Below are 16,927 nucleotides of genomic sequence, written 5' to 3'. Positions count from 1 at the left end.
TCGCTTCCAACATAGATGATTCTGTGATTCTGTGACTTTTTCTGAAATTGTCACTCTGGGCTGCTGTAGATCATGTATAGGTGGGTACCTAAAATGAGCAGATACTGAATGTTCTCAGTGATTCCTCCAGGATTTGTGAAAAAAGAATCTGTCTGACAAAAATTCAGATAGACTAATATAAATTCAGACAGCCTCATTAAAGTGTATGTGTTGAAGGAAGTGTTCTGATTCCAGGAAACTTGGAATAGGAATATAGGAACTGATGGTTAATTTGGGGGAGAGAAACATGTATGGAATTGGTATTTGTTAACAGTCTTGAAAGATGACTAGGAATTGAGATTTGAGTAGAGAAATTGGAGACCTGAGATTCAGTGGAATTACTTGTCATCTGTTGCTGCATTTTAGTCCTTCCTGCTGGTTTTACAATGGGTACATGCAGATACTCTTCAGGTTATGTCACCATATGTCTGAAATGTCCTTAGAGGAATCATATAAAAGACAACTTTGTAAATATCTCTTCTTGCCTCAGAAATTACTCCCTTTCTGATAGGACTCAGGAAATACCCCTCTGTATATTTAGTCATTTCATCTCTGCCTAAGAAGCAGAGCATGCTGGTGGCTGTCAAAGTGGATATAGAAAAGAAGACCAAAAAGTCATCTTATGTTTTTGGTAAGAAATTTTGACTTTAAAATAGTTTTGCTTTTATCATTTCAGAGAATGAGCTACTCTCAAAACTCAATATATATGAGCTTTAAAATAAACTGAAGGAGAAGAGCAGATCTAAATTAAGACAACCATTTGGATCTCTGCTTGTTTGTTTGTTTGTTTGTTTTCTCTAAGTCTTCTGGACTTGGCTGAATTTCCTTTTTTTTTTTTTTTTTTTTGGTTAACATTATACTATTATTTATATATATTTAAAGCAGTACAACATAAAGTACAGAGTAAATATTCTCTCTATTCTGTATTCAGTGGCCAGAGATTTTCCATTTCATCTGTCTTTTACAACTATAGCAATGTCTGTGCAGCATATGCATCAATCCTTACTCCAGCAATCTCTAAAGGTTTGTGTGTGTGTCTGTGTGTGAGTATTTGAGATATGCTAGGAACAAAAATCTATATCACAAACAAATGTTTTTACTTCAAATAGTTTACTCTTTAAAGCAAGCTTTGGTAAAAAGGCATAGAATTTACAGCTCTATTAGAGAAGACATTTTTTATTTTTTTTTTTCCATGACGAATGCAGGGGAAATGGAATTTTAATGATCTGCAGCGCCTGCATATTGTGTATACAATAGGGCTATCACTCCTTAGCATTGTAGAATCTGATTTTGTAGATTTTGTAGGCATGGGAATATTAGATAGAAACATATTTGAGCAGTAAAGATAAGTTTATATTATTTTAGAGAAAAGTCGGCAAATATGAAGAAAAATCTTACCATGAGAATATCCCAAGCCAAATCCAAACCAAAACCATAAAACCACAAAATACTCTCTATTTTAAGAAGATCCTTAGGTTTTTAATCCAACGCCAGGATTCTGACTCATTATTTTAGTTAGCAGTGCTGAAAACAACAGAATTTCATCTCATAATTAAAAAAAAATAATTCAAGAATAATTTAATAACTGTGTAATGGGATCATTTTTATACTGCTTATGCTAGTCTGCAAAGTTAAAGCCTGGACACTTAGATAATGCAGTCTAATATCTTGTATTCCATCTGGAAGACTCTTAATTCTGTTCCCTGTTATAGGTAATGTGACCTTCATTCACAACTTTCTTTCACAATGTTTTTTATCTCCTGTCATTATAGGAGAAGGTAATCTTTGTTCCTGTTTATGGAATGCTTTTTTTCCTGGTGCTTATTTGATAAAACGTTAGGAAAGTTCCTGCTTACCTAATATGAAAGTAACATTAACTTTAATCTGAAGGAAAGCTACTAGCAGTTCTATTGGCCTCACAAAAAATAAAATAGATTAGCAGAATAAAAACAAAGCCTGTAGGACAAAAACTGTAGACAAAATAACATTTTAAAAAGTGTTAAAAGAAAGTATAATTCAGCCTCATATGGAGTACTTTTCATAGTACTCCACTGACTTCCACCCACAAAAGAACTCTAACTTTGGCATGAACATAATAGCATATCCTTTGGAGCAAAATCATAAGGTTATAAGCCTGAATTTAAGGTAATACAATTTCTAGTACAACTGCTTTTAGAAAGGTGTTGAAATGCACTAAGGAGTGGAATAACCACTAAAGTTTGAATAAATAAAGTTTAAAAAAAAGTCACCACTTGAACTAATAGGGTGACCTGTTCTTTCTGTTTAAAATAAATTAATAAATATTTTTAGGATCAAGTTTTAAATTCACAATTAAAATCATTAATTGTGTAATCACACAAAAAGAAATAACTAGGCCTGTTCTTACCTCATTTTATGCCCCAACTGAAATTTTATTTATTTATTTTTTTCAAGCAAACAAAAATAATCCACAGTTGCTTCATGGAAGTTGATTGATGATTTGGTCCTAACAGAGAGATGCATGGTTTAGATCAAAATAGATTTAGAGCCTCATAGTAAGATGGTTACATGCCTATGACACAAAAGACCCTGACCCATGTCTGCGTCTCTCTCACCAAGATAAGCAGGTGCCATGAGTAAAAACATGCAGGTATTACTGTAGGTAGGTATATTTTTTTCTGTGTGCAGTCCCAAATCAAACTTAAGTTTATCTTCCTTGCAAAATGCTTGTAATCAGACTGGAGAAGTGCCATAGATTTTCATGCATTTTTGTAAAAAGATACCACCTTTCTTTGGGCCAGCAGATGTATGCCAAGTTAGATCAGATAGCTCTGCTTGTGTTAGCTAGAAAATCAGCAGAAGTAGAAAACTTCCCTGTTTTCCTTTGATTGACTATGGAAACATAGTATGACAAATCACAGAATCACAGAATTTCTAGGTTGGAAGAGACCTCAAGATCATCGAGTCCAACCTCTAACCTAACACAAATAGTCCCCACTAAACCATATCCCTAAGCTCTACAATGTATATGTATATATATATGCTCTATATGTATATGTATATATATGTATGTATGTATGATATATAACTACATATGCCATGGCATAGCATAGAGTGGAGACTCCTAAGGCATCAGCACTTCTGATGGAAATTATTAGAATAATAGCTAAAATGAAAAGGAACTTCAGTTTATCCCGCAAGTTTCACTGTGCAGACAGATTTGTTTTCTGAGAACAGCAGTGTTTTATAAGTTTTGTCACGATACTATGGCATAGGGACTAAGTCCAATCTTTCTGCATATTTATCAAACATTAAAGATTACTGTGTTCTGCTTGTGCAGTTTTAGAGTGAACTTGTGTAAGCTGCAGTGACTTTCAGTATTACACACTTTAAAATAAGAATATCGACTGGTTTCAGAGTTTACTGGACTATGTGCATATAATCAAGCAGTTAATCATATGATTGCAGTGGTGGACAAGATAAGGAGCCTGCTGGTCATTGCCTATGTTCTACTTTGAGCAGATGTGGAAGAGGGGCACCTTCCTGCTACTTGCCCTCTTCTCAACATTCCTCACACTCTGTCACCTTTTCTTACACTTCAGAGAATTAACTGAAGTCATCACTCCAGTCACAACCAAACTCTGCCCTGTGATTCACATCATCCCTCCCTCCATGAAGCGCTTGTATCCCTTTTACAGGGTTTGCTACCTGGGCATGATAGTCCCTGAGCACCATCAATCAGAGCCAACTTCTGACCCTGCTGACCCTGCTGCTTGTCTCTTATTGCTCTAACGGGCCAGCAGGAAAGACCAGAGATGGATAGTGGAACTGGCTTTCTGACTGGCTTACTTGCCACAGGCAGAATAAATTTTGCTTACGGAGTTGGAGAACACTTATTTTTCCTCCAGTGAGTAATGTTGCAGGAGGAGAGCCTTTTCAGGGCTCCTATGCACATGTGTAACGGGCATTATATATTTTTTATTGTCAGAACATTCAGACAATAGACTAGACTGGTCCTTATTGAAACATCAACCAGATATTTTTTTTTTCCCCAATTATTTTTAATCTGTAATTTCAGCATATATTTAATTGAATACACAGACTGAAATATTATGCTTGCTGTAATTGTAAATTGTGGTGACATCTTTTGACTTCAACTGACAGTCATTACAACTGGCCTTTCTGGACCTTAACAAGACTTGCATTTTTTTCTTTTGTCAGAGACATCCTGATGTCACAAAATATTAAGTTGAATAATATTATTGTGATAAGATCTAAGAACTGTTTTCTTGTTTGGAGATTATACACTCATGAAATTTTTATAGAGTACTTGCAATTGTTGCAGATGAAAGACCATCATCCAATGCATGACATACACGTTGATAATACACTTTTAGTTTACAGAAACACAGTCTCACTAACTTGTACTTCAAGACCAGACAGACATGTACTAACAGCAGAAGTAAGAACATTCTGTTCTTAAAATCTAGATATTGCCTTGCCCTTTATAGGACATCACAGGGACTGAGCTAAATTTGGTTCTCATAAAAAGTGTTGGGGTTCTCTATAGATAGAACTTGCCTTTTCCCTCTTCATTGATTTTCAACTAGATGGCAAAATGGGCTATAACGTAGCAAAAATTTAAAAATTCACAGCAGGAAGCGAAATAAGCATTATGTATTATGTCAGTAACTGAGGTCCTCTGTTTTTGTTGGTATGGAGTATAGTGTATTTCTTTCATGCTGTAGTAATGTTAAAACACATCAGTAGCATTCTTTTCTTTTGGAAGAATATATGCAATGTAATATAAATAATATAAAGCAAATAATAAAATAATATAAAGCAAATGATTCAGATAAACTGACATTAAATAACATTAAATAGAAAAAAAAAATCAGTATTAAATGTCTGGAGTTGGAAAGCACTAGCAAAGTGAAACAAAATTTGCAATGGAGAAAACAGGTCATTAATGAGATATTGTCAAATTGATAAGGATTGTTTTCCTTATTTTGGTTTCTGTGAAAGATGAAAGCTAGTTTGCCATTGCTTTACTGTATTCTCTGTGAAACAGAAATTAAAAGAAATTATTAAGATAATGTGCTTTGTCTCTATGAAAGAAGACACTGAGTTCAGATGATAATTGTAATGCTATCTCTTGAAGGCAGATTTTCAGGTCAGTCACCACAAAACCATTATTGCACTACCATGATTAATTGCTGTTGTCTTGTGTCAATCACTACTCACTAAAATGTATTTTGAACTAATCTAATTTATATGAATCATGAATCTTTGTCATTTCATAGGTTACTATAACATAAAACGTTAAGATGAGAAGACATCTTACATTGTAATATCATCATTAAAGCTGTAGTCTCATGACAAACTTGTCTCAAGGCAAGGGTCTCGCTCTGACACTCTTTGCTCTGCCTTCATGATGAGCCAGATGTGCTCCAGAAGCTAACGTAATGACCATTATCAGTCATGCTAAACGAAAGCTAACCTGTTTACTCCTGGGGAAGGCTTAGCCTGGTCTCACAGCAGGCAGAGATAACTCACTTACTAACTGTCAGATCAGTTTCCTTATCATTGGGTATCTTGGGAAATGGGTGAAGAACTATCTACACTCTTAATTGTATGTAAGCCTCACGTTAATAAGCTGTCCAAGTGGCAGAAGTGTACGCAACATTTCACTGTTATCTGCAGATGACTAAAATTTTCTGACACATTTTAATCTTGATTTTAAATAAATCTATGTTTAAATTAGAAATGACATAACTGATTTTTAATAAATTGCTTTAAAAATTCCCATGCCATGAATATGGTATGAATTTTTCAAGAGACACAAGGAATTTATGCAGTTTTCCTCTTCAACAGCTTTAGATTTTCCAGGAAGTTATGTAGTTACATGCCAACAATTTTCAACAAGTTTTTTATTTACACTATAGTTCAATCAAAGAAAGCACTTAGGTATTTCAAAGTAAGAAACCAAAACACTGGAAAGTCGGTGAAATCTCACTACTCTCCTGCTGTTAAGTACAGAAATCAGGCAAACAACAGCTCCATATAACACTTTTCCTTTTTTTCATATCATTCTTTTGAAAGAATTGGTTCATTGATTTGTCTTTTTGTCTGTCTCTGTCTGACTGTCTCCATCTGTCTCTCTCTGTCTTTTCTGTCTTTTTTTTTTTTTTGTCTTTTTTTTTTTTTTTAGGACATCTGGGAACTACTGTTTGTTTTTAGGAGCAGCATCATGGGTTCATCTCAAATTAAATCTAAATGGAAAACTTTTCTGATCTGAAAAGCACCTTAATTACTAGGATCTAGATTAAGTTGAAAGGATGAAACCTCATTTCTTCTGCTACAACAGTATGGCAGTCCAGAAATGAATCACAAGGTTCATAAGGTGGAGATGGTGTAAAAGAGAGAAATGCAGAAATAAGTCTTCTTGAGTCTTTTCTGTGATGTCTTTATAGAATCCAGCCTTGAGTGCTTCAGCCTGCCTCACTAAGGTCATCCCTGTTTTGGTGTGACTGAGATTTTACTGAGAGTAGGATAAATACTAAGTACAACTGGAATGTGGTGTTTTTAAAATGTAACTCCCCAATGCTACACAAACGTTATATTATGTATTTGCCTGAGCAGTCCTTCTAACCACAAATGTCAGGGGAAAAGGATTGCTTATTTGCAACTGTTAGCATTGGTCACTACAAATTGTCATACCTGGATTTCCTCATAACTTCAAAAATAAATGTTGCCTTCTTACTTTTTCATGTGTGTTAATCATGGATAAATTGAACATGCTATACCCTATATATTGGTACAGTCATTATGTAAAACTTCTGATTAGATGTATGGATGGATTACCTTTTGATATTAAAAGTTTGCCTTAGGTAACTTTAATATTCATATCGTTACTTTTCATTTGTACTTCTTTTTGCAGATGTATCAAATCAATCTTAACAGAAGGTGGGCTGCCAAATTCATCAATCATAAATCAGATTCACCTTGCATGTGTCATATCTTTCTCTATGTATGAGCAATAGTTTCTTGAATCTATCATAATTTCAATTAGATTTTTGCTTTTATTTTGCATTCAACATTTCTCTCTAAACTTAAATGGTAATACAAATAATTGGTGAAGGTTAACACCAAAACCAGAAAAAATCTCTTGTATGAACAGCTAATGAAAAATTCTTACATAAATTTCTAACATGCTATGAATGAGGTAATAATGAAAGATTCCATATAACAGACTGTCGTACCAGTTATACAAACATAAAAACGTAAGTTTGTTTTGACTGGACTATTGAATACACACACACAAAAAAATGCTTTGGCTGGTTTTAAAATTAGAGATTTTACCTATCATATTTCAGATTTTTTGATATTCTTGAAATAACAAATTTATAATGGAATTTGTTTTGTACTCCTACATACTTTATGTTGACATTCTTTCTGTGTGGTGCTTCTATGCATACTACAGAAATATTTGTCTCTTTTTGCTTCAAGATTCTTTGACACATTCTTAGATTCTAGAGAATACAGAAACACCTTGGAATTGACCAAAAATCGCAAATGAGTTCCTGAAAACTGACTATATTGTGTTCCAAGTTCAGAAATCCATAATATCTATCCACAGTACATCTGTTTTGATGCTTCATGGAGAAGCAGCTCATAGTGCAACATGAATCCTTGTCTCTTGCAGCTCACAACATAGTGAAACATGAAGAAGCTGCCTCCACACAGTTTGTTTTCCTTCCTAAGTTAGATCCTGGCCAGATATGCAACTATAGACAAGAACCATGGAACTTCATACAAAATGCATGTCCCATTCACTACTACGCTGACACCACTGATACAGTTCCTTGGTCTGGTGAAAAAATAATAGTGCTATCCACATTTAAAGCTACCATCAAGACCTCTCGAGATGCAAAAAAACACGTCACCAACAGGTTGCCTGTTGTAATTGAAATGCCTCTCCTCAAGATGCAATCTACTAGGTGTGTTCCAAGCATGTGTAACATATAGCAACAGACCTGAGCTGCTTGAAGCACAATGCACGGTATTCATTGTAATTTTCATTCAGAAAAGTTATCATTCTCTTGGTGGCCACATTCTTTTATTCCTATTAAATTGAAGAATAATGTAATTTCATGTAATTCATGAAATTACAGTTTATGAAATGTACATTTCATGAAATTCAGTTCATGTAATTTCCTACAAAGTAAGATACCAGGGTTCTGTTGTTTTATGACTGACTCTGTGACCTACTAATTATCACATCAGCACATAGCAGTTAAAAAAGGGACAACAGTGGATTTCTGCATTTAAAATTGCATAGTCATTTTATAAAAGCAGTCATGTTTCTATATACAGATTATGTATGGGGTTGTGAATCTCTTCATTGAACATGTAGGGACTGCAACTGTCTAATAGAGCATTGTAAATCTGCTTTTCAGTCATGCATGCCTGAGCTATACTATACCTTTTCACAATTTGTTGATTGTCATAGTGAGACAGAATTCCTGTTGTGTTGGCCATTCTAATTTCAAACACAAAGTATTTATTATAGAATGAAGTATATAAAGCTCTTGTCATTTTGTCAAGCTAACCCTCCATCACTTGATTTGCAGAACTAACTATGAAACAAGAATCTACACGATGACATTATACAACATTTCTTAGAATCATAGAATCACAGAATGGTTTGTGTTGGAAGCAACTTTAAAGATCACCCAGTTCCAACTGTCAGGGTTGGAACTAGACAGGGTTGTCTAGTAGAAGGTGTCCCTGACCAGGACAGTTCCAACCTTCTACTAGACACCTTCTACTAGACAGTTCCAACTGTCCTGGTCAGGGACACCTTCTACTAGACCAGTGGAAGCCCCACCCAACCTGGCCTTGAACACTTCCAGGGATGCAGCATCCACAGATTCTCTGGGCAATTTATTGGCTTCCTATACTCAGTACTGTGGTAAGTTTTTTTTTTGTTTGTTTGTTTGTTTGTTTTTTGGGGGGGTGGAGGGGTTAAGAACCCCCAAAATGAACCAGCCTGCCACACTGTTAAGTATGGCAGAAACCCAAGGAAAAAAATGTCTTCTATCACAAAGAAAAGTGCAAGAGTAAAGGTGACATACTGGCAGATGGAACTGAGGAGACACATAAGCTGTCTTTTTACATCAGTTTAATCAATGAGAATCATATCTGGAGAAATAGTCTCCAGCTATTGAACAAGATTAGAAATACGGGCATACTACATGAAATCTCAACTAACAGGTTTTACTATTTGATTGACTTCTGGACAACTACCTACCTGGACCAGTTTCAAAATGACTGGGCAGAGCCAAGGAAACATTTAATCACAACAGCTTAATATACTTCATGTTGCCACACCAAACTGAGAGGAATAAATGAGAGAAAAAGAAGAAAGAAGAATCTAAAATCTCTGGAGTCCTTTCAGTAAATCTGTATCTCAGTCAAGCAAATATTTCCTTTTTTATTGTCCGCAATTAGCATACAACAAATCCAGCAGAGAACAGGATCAATAAGTAATTGGTAAAGTAATCACTGAAAGTAATGACTGAAAGTGAAGCTTTGCAACCTTATTTGTGTTTCAAATATTTAATTCTTGTCAGTTCCCAAATTCACTATGTTTAAGCATGTGCTTCCCAAACTCCAAATACCTTAGTCAGTTTTGTAATAATGCATTCACTGAGGAGGCAGGTGAATATATTGTTTCATGATATTATAGTGCAGATGCACACAATAAAAATTACAAGAACCCTTAATGATGGCTTTAAAGAAAATCAAGTTTGATTTCATCCTAAGTAATTAAAACACAGAAAGCAGAAATTAAAAAGAAGCACACATACACACACAGAGACTGACAAGGCTTGCAGAAGTAGCTTTCATTAGAGACAACAAAAATATTTCACTTCTAAGGAAAATGAAGAGAAACTTATAGAGAGACATGGTTCAACAGAACAGGTGAAAACAAACCATCTATTTATGCTTAAGACTTTGTAGGTAATCATTACACCTTCTAAGGGTTAACTTATACAAGAGGTCGCCCATGTGCATATAAAGCACAAAAAAGTGTGATATCACATTTTGACATGTATTCAGATAATATATATAGAAAATGTTGAATAGGAATGACAGTTCCCATGAATTGTTCCTTCCCTTGCTACTAAAATGCAATGTGAATTGGGGCAAGCCCTTTAACTTAAATGATGCTATTTTTCCATTTCTAACATACAATTCTTAGCAGGATTATTCTGTATGAAATTTTACTTAATGCTTCTAAAGCTTTCTGATATTCTTTAATGAAAAACAAGGCATTAAAAAATTCAGATATCAGTAAACCCAACAAATAAGTGACATCTAACATGAAAAAAATACAAATTGTAGGCACATTTAATTTTAAATATTTACGTGTTTTCCTGGATTGGTTCACATTTATTTTGACATTCTGCATTTTAAGATAATGTTATTTGGAAGTTGTGGGAGATATGTAATATTTAGGAAACTGCATCAGCATATTTTTCTAGATTTATTTTCCTGGAAAAGACACTGGAAAAGCCTTTTGGAAGGTAGGTAGATGTTTTATGAAATACTTGTACATAGAAAAAATAGACCATAGAAAAGTTTTTTTCTGGCTAAAATTTTCTTTTTTTTTTTTTCTTTCTTCATCTTTTTTTAAAAATCATTCAAAGTTTATGAGAAAGAATCCACAATTTCGGTTCATATCTTTAACACTATGGCTTTAAATAAAAACTAAAATCCCAAATAATCCCAAATAACCCCACATTCTTCCTGCCCAAAATACCAGACAAATTGCTATGCATTTTTGAACATATTGCACACAAGTGTTACAACCTGTATGGATATAACTTCATGGTATCTACAAAATGAAGAATTAGTAAGAACAGAAAAATTGCCTTTGTTGTTGTTTTGTTTTATTTTAAAGCTCTCTCATCTGCTACAGCCCACAGACACAGACTCTGTGCCCTAACATTCTTTGAAAAATCATTCTGTATTTGAGACTAAGAAAAATGAATATTTTAAAAATAGTAGGAATAACAGAAAGAAATAATGTATTGCATAGTCCATAATCTTTGTCACCAAGATCCTAACAGTGAACTAACTGATCGAGTTGGCTAGCACGAAATCTGATTTGCACTAATCAGCCAGAATCAAAGGGAGCATAAAATAAATTAGTTGTGGTAATTTCATGTTTTATAACATATATTTACCCACAATACAACAGCAGCAACAACAACAACAACAAAAAGATCTCACAAGATCCATTGTAGTAGTTGTAGTAATAAATTCGTGATGATTCCTACTCAATTGAAACACTTTCATTTTCTGCAGAATATGTATAAATGTATTGCAATCTGGAGTATTTGAATAGCCTATTTATTTCTAGGCAGCCCAGTACAGACTTTACAGAAATACTCAGAGAAACTTAACATGGACCTTTTTTGTGCCTTTTATTTTTTTCCCATTTGTACCCATGATTGAAGTATATAAAGTATAGCAGTGAATTTTCATGGGCAGAGCTGTAGGCTGTTAGAGTCTATTTAATAAAAGGGGCTATATATTTTAGGAAGATTTCACATCACATTATTTACTGGTTGCACAGTTCATTAGAAAATCTAGTTATCTGAGAAATATTTATATAAATTAAAGAAAATGTTGATAATCAACTCTAATAATGTCTAGATGTTTGAAACAGAGACCTAATTGTTTCTTTGTTATTAAATATCTCAGGATTATGTTTCTAGAAGTTAGATTGTCAGGACATGCAAATTAATTTGGGGACTAAATACAAATTATTGTTTTTAAATAACACCAAATTGAACACATCCATCATTTCTCTTTAAAAATAAATAATGCAAGATAAACAGATTGGTGTCATTTTTATGTGCTCTTATTTGTGCTAAGAATATTGATGATTCTGTACCATTAAATATGAAAACCTAACCAAAACCAATCACCTCTCCAGATGAGTCCTTTTAGTTTTGATTTGTGTTGAAATTCATCTACCTGACCCATAGCCATATGCTGGAGGTCAGCATCAGTGTTAAAGTGTATGATAAATGGAAATCTGCCAAAGAAAAAGCTGGACAGAGCTATCACTTACATTTTTAAAAGTATAGATTTTAGAGATTTTCCTGTTTATTAACCTAAACTGAGGTAGAAGTCTATAGTACTTCATCAGCTAGAGCTCTCTCCAGTGTTAGGCTGATGCCATTTATCAAAAGAACATTTATTTTAAATAACAGATGAGTATCACTTGCTGACTGCCAAGTTCATAAAACAGTTATGATACCAAATGACACCAAAGCTCAGTCTCCTTTCTTTTCTTTTCCACAACAACTAAGGAAAAAGAATGTCATTTAAAGTTCAAGAGCTCTTATAAGGACTGAGGAAGTGAATAGTCTGCAAATTAGCCTTAGAGAACAGTTTCAATACCTGCATCTGTCTAATTCTACTTTAAGCAAAGAATCTCAGATTACCTGCAGTTTGGAAGCTCATGGAAGCTCAAGCTTATGGAAGCTCAGTTTAAGAAAACAGAAGAGGGTAAATGTTGAATCTGTCTAGATGTTTTTGTTGTTGTTGTTGTGGTGGTTTTTGTTTGTTTGTTTTTGTTGTGAACCCAAAAATTTCACATAGTAAGGAGAAGAAAACAACTATTTAGATGCCAGTGGCCAAAATACAAAATTTGGTATTTATTTTTTAAATAAAAACTGTATTGAAACCAGACTTTTCCAAGCTTATCCCAAACTTGTCTTTTAAAACCCAAATCCCACACTTTGCTAGACAACACTGAAATCGAATACTTTTCAAATGAAGCAAGCACCCAAAGCTTATCAGCTACCACATAAAATGTGCATCTTCCTTATTTCATGGCAGTTATCATCTGTCAGGAGATTAAGAAGTGTGAAATTTTAATCAGTGATTGCTGTGTGACTGCCACTCTGAGTGTTTGCAGATCTAGACCAGTTCCTCTGTGTACTTCACGAGGTATGGGAGAGCCATCCCAGATCTCTGGTGCAAGGGTAAAGAGCTTCAGGCTTCAACTGGCAGGTGTGACTCCAGGGAGTCACACCTGGATCCAAGACAATGTATTGATGTTTTTGATGGTATTGATCTGTCCGCAAGGTCTCTGGTTTTGTGCCGCTTACTGTCCTAGAGCTACAAGTCATGGAAGCCTGAAGCTCCCTAACCTCCTAGAGTCCCTAACCTCCCTCAATATTACAGGTAAAGAAACTGTGATAGGAATGAAGTGACTTACTTTGAGGCTACAGGAAAGCTCAGAGTCAAAACTTTAGTCCAATCATTGCTCTGAGGCCTCTCTGAGGCCCCAAGACTGTTAGTGCATGCTATTCCATGACTGCAGGTTTACACATTTCTAAACAAGACTGTCAGGCCCAAGCAAAGGAACTTTGGATCTGGCTGCCCACAATCTGTTCTGGTCTGGTTGGTCTGTTCAAGATCTGTCATCAGTTCAACACATTCAACAGAGTAATAGTGAAGTGCATACAATTCTGCCAAAAGAATAAAGAACAGAGTGAGCCAGGTTACATATCCATCTTTGAAAGCTATGGACACCCACCAAATCAGATCCCTTTCTAAGCAGTCAGTAATGCCACATGGCACTGCACCGGGAATTCAGCAGTCTGGTCATTCTTTTCAATGACCCAGCAAGAATTTTATGAGCTGTTTGAATCATCTGCTTATCAAGTTCAGCCAAGGGCAAGAGGTTAGACATCAGAGACATCAGAGACACCTGAGACATCAATTACAAACTGATATTTAAAGGGAAAATATTGCATCAAGAGGAAAGGATCCACACAACATAAGAAATTTAATGCAGCCAGTCCCATTCACAGACCCGCCTCATTCAGAGGTTGTCTCCCAAGACCCTGACAGGATGGGTCGACATATGAACAGAGCACTGTAAAGTTTTCAAAGTAACAACATTATCTTCAAAGTTTTAAGGGTTTTAAAGGAAAGTAAGCCAACCACTGGTAAACTACAAAGAGTCTTCTATTCAAAACATTTTTAGGACTTGCTGTGTGGTTTTCTATTCACAACTGTATGCATGTATATGCCTCTAAGCTGAAATAGATAAAAGTCACAGCTCAAGAGTATTTTTTCAGTAGTAATAAATGTCAGGTGATCTTTAACTTTGAATGTGGCAGAATTTTAAAAACAGAGTAAGATAAACATATATATGCATGTATATAAACAGATTAAATTAAATAGTTGTTACATTATTCATCTGAAGAAAAGTTTGTTTTCGTTGTGTTGAACAATAAACCCAATTCAGGTGGCTATGGGTTTGAGAGAGCACATTAATACTATTTAAAAGTATTTGCTATAATATTCACCGCAAGTAAGCTATCATTACTAATATGCAAATATCTTTCCCACAATTATTCTACAAACAGCATCAGAAATGTTAGGATTTTAATGACCTCTGGATCTTTTACAGACATGTTTTAGTAATCTTAGCTCCCATGCCTATTTTTTTAGATGGTGTTTGAAACACCACAGAAAGAAAATACGACAGAAGTTTTTAAGTTAATATCTGAACTTCTCATGCTATTATCTGGAACATCAACTTATTTCAGCTCTATCTGATTTTTGAAACGATCACTTTTGACAGTGTCATTTTCCATTTTATAACTAGCTTCTGTTGCAGGCAACTGAAATAGATATTATTTCTTCCTTACTTCCTGCTAAATTCAGTTAGCTTATAAGCTTGAATTGCCTTTAAGTTTCTCTTCTCTGCTTTTTGTTCTTATATTAAAACAATATTTTTTCCCTTGAGTGTTTCCTTTGCCTGCTTTCAGACAATGTTTCTGCTCTGTAAAACCTAACACTAATATTATCATGTATCTGTTCATTTTCTCTTATCATTAACCTTTTCTTGTCTTTTCAATACACATTTATGCACTAGACTTAGTATATTTTTAAGAATTACTGTTTTCTCTCTATGATCCTCCCAGTAATTAACTGTTAAATTAACTGTTTAGGCTATCATTAAGCTAGCAGGAATACTGTAATGTATGCAACGTTTAATAAGAGCATCTGCAGCTTGGCTGCGCCTTTGTCTTTATAGCAGAAGATGCACTTTGCAATGTGCAATGTATAAAAACAATAAGCTAATGTTAGCAGATAAAACTAATGCAGTACACAGTGGTTTCCAAGTAAAGTATTGTTGGCCTTTTTTGACTCTGGTAAGTTAGCCAGTCTTTTTTTTTTCTTTTCCCCTAGGCTTTTCCTATGAGGAAGAAAAACTAGTGATAGAAGCAAGTATCTTCTTTGTGCTTATTTCCCATTAAGGTATAAAACCAAGGTTCCTGGAACACAGCAGAAAATAGATGAAGAGGCCTTGCCTTTATATCCTGCCTCTGAGGCAGCATTCAGCACTCACCTCTCAGGAAGATACCTTTCCTGAGAGGTAAAGGAACCATTCGTGTCTCTCACCCCCTCTGGCCTAACTGGCCAGTAGGAGTGTACTTGAATGTGAGGTTCAGTTCTCACAACCAGAAGACAGATGCTTCTGCCTGGAGAGTGTGAACTTAGTGTGAATTTACAAAAACTAACTATTGATGGGGCAGCACTGAGCAGAGGCAGGAGCAGGCAGACACTAGGGGACAAATTAAACTGGATTTGCCATTCAAGCCAGTTTGACATGGAACAGCCTGAAGTTAACATTCTAACTGCGATCGTTCACATTGTTTAATGTCCTTTAATTAATGCACAGTAGTCTATATCGTTAGCTATTTGTCTTAATTTTCCTAAGTGTTCCCATACAAATAAGTTTTCATTATACCAACCTAAGCAGCAAGATGCGAAAGCTTTGATCATTTGATCATAAGCACAATTCTAGGATGTTGTATAATGATTTTGAATAAAGTCAGGGAAATATTACTTCCAGAGAAAGAATATGAGGTAAATGACAGTGATAGAAAACCAAACCAAACCAAAGCAAAACAAAAACCACCAATGTAGCTGAAAAGAAACAACCTAAGTTCCTTTCAAATCAGTAATTACACATGGCCATTAACTGGAATGGTAAGAGGAACTACAGTCAGAAATTTCACAGGAAAATATATTTTGCACAACTAGGTCAAAATCTTTAGAAAAATGCATGGTATAGTATGGTTTGGTATGGTATGCTATGGTATGCTATGGTATGGTATAATTTTCATTTTCATTAGTAATATAAAAGTAAATTGATGCTGAATTGTTCACTTTCACTGTTATGATACTGTATTACTCTCAGATATGAAGGACGAATTGTGTCATTTTTGAACATGTTTATTTCTAGCTGACAATATCATTTGTATTGGATATCAAAAATACATTTGGACTATGGATAACTGTGTGGGGTATTAGTTTCCTGTTCCAGTCTATCCAAAAGATCACCAGCATAAAAAAGAGACCTTTGAAGGCTGCATAGACTCAGAACTCCCATGTGCAAATACTGCATGGTTCCATGTCTTAATTAGGAACATGATTTTCCCTGTTAGTTAAGGTTTGAGGGAATACATTTTTAAAAAAAAAATGAATATTCCTATAGAGCTCAGAATATATCAGAAAGCTAAATGATAGTGCAGGTATGATTGCTAGGGAATATCACCATATTACCATATTATTCTCTTCCATAAACATCCACCATGTGCCATTGTCAGATACAGACTTAGAAAAAAAAAAAAAAAAAAAAAGAAGATTAAATAGATATTTGATTTGGTCTTGAACTGCCCTTCTTGCTCTTGACTTAGTTAATCGCAATTAATGAGACAATTTTTTTACTGATCTTTGCTTAAAGTTATTAAGAAAGCCTGTGGTAGACTAATGATTCCAAGATGACGCAAAATGTTATTGG

General features: G+C 34.7%; 1 long non-coding RNA gene across 2 annotated transcripts in view; it reads left to right on the top strand.

Moving 5' to 3' along the window:
* Nucleotides 1-533: 533 nt before the first annotated feature.
* Nucleotides 534-16,927, top strand: part of LOC119716614 (uncharacterized) — a 130,477-nt gene continuing 114,083 nt past the window's right edge. The window contains exon 1 of one of the 2 annotated variants that reach the window (XR_011808542.1): nucleotides 534-670. This is a non-coding gene — a long non-coding RNA (uncharacterized lncRNA). The remainder of the gene's footprint in view (nucleotides 671-16,927) is intronic. The other variant, XR_005264942.2, reaches the window with a different exon arrangement.

Source organism: Anas platyrhynchos, chromosome 3 (genome assembly GCF_047663525.1).
Source record: "Anas platyrhynchos isolate ZD024472 breed Pekin duck chromosome 3, IASCAAS_PekinDuck_T2T, whole genome shotgun sequence".
NCBI lineage: Eukaryota > Metazoa > Chordata > Aves > Anseriformes > Anatidae > Anas > Anas platyrhynchos.
Note: the sequence above shows the minus strand (reverse complement) of the source record. Positions and strands in the feature narration are given on the sequence as shown.